The sequence below is a fragment of the Penaeus monodon genome, chromosome 29, assembly GCF_015228065.2.
Source record: "Penaeus monodon isolate SGIC_2016 chromosome 29, NSTDA_Pmon_1, whole genome shotgun sequence".
Lineage (NCBI taxonomy): Eukaryota > Metazoa > Arthropoda > Malacostraca > Decapoda > Penaeidae > Penaeus > Penaeus monodon.
The window spans coordinates 37,306,068-37,306,408 of record NC_051414.1 but is presented as its reverse complement, the minus strand read 5'-3'; the positions used below and the strand labels follow the sequence as shown (position 1 = coordinate 37,306,408).

The 341-nt window shown below is 37.8% G+C and overlaps 1 protein-coding gene across 4 annotated transcripts in view; it reads left to right on the top strand.

Moving 5' to 3' along the window:
* LOC119592223 (sorting nexin-14-like) overlaps positions 1 to 341 on the top strand; it is a 22,812-nt gene that overhangs the window by 9,896 nt on the left and 12,575 nt on the right. The gene's annotated exons all lie outside the window — the stretch shown is intronic.

The window sequence follows — 341 nt, the reverse complement described above, 5'->3', positions numbered from 1 at the left end:
GGATATCAACAGCAGTATTAGAGTCACAACAGTGCCCCCAGTGTTATAAAAAGCATGTGAAACAATGCTCTGTTTGAGTAACCAGATATAGAGGTGGCAGTGCAGGTTCTCTGTTCTGTCTGACTCTGTGTGCCACTGCTGCTTGTATATTTGGCTTTTTTTTTATATAATACTGGCATTTGTTTCCTGTGCTTTTTGTAAAACCAGATGTATGGTTGATTGTTAGGTTGCCAGGGCACAATAATTCAATCTTTAGATAGTTGAGCTGTGAGTGTATTTTCATATAAGGAGGAAATTTTGTGTTGAGTGTTTGTAGTAGGGTCTTTTTTTTGCATGTAGTT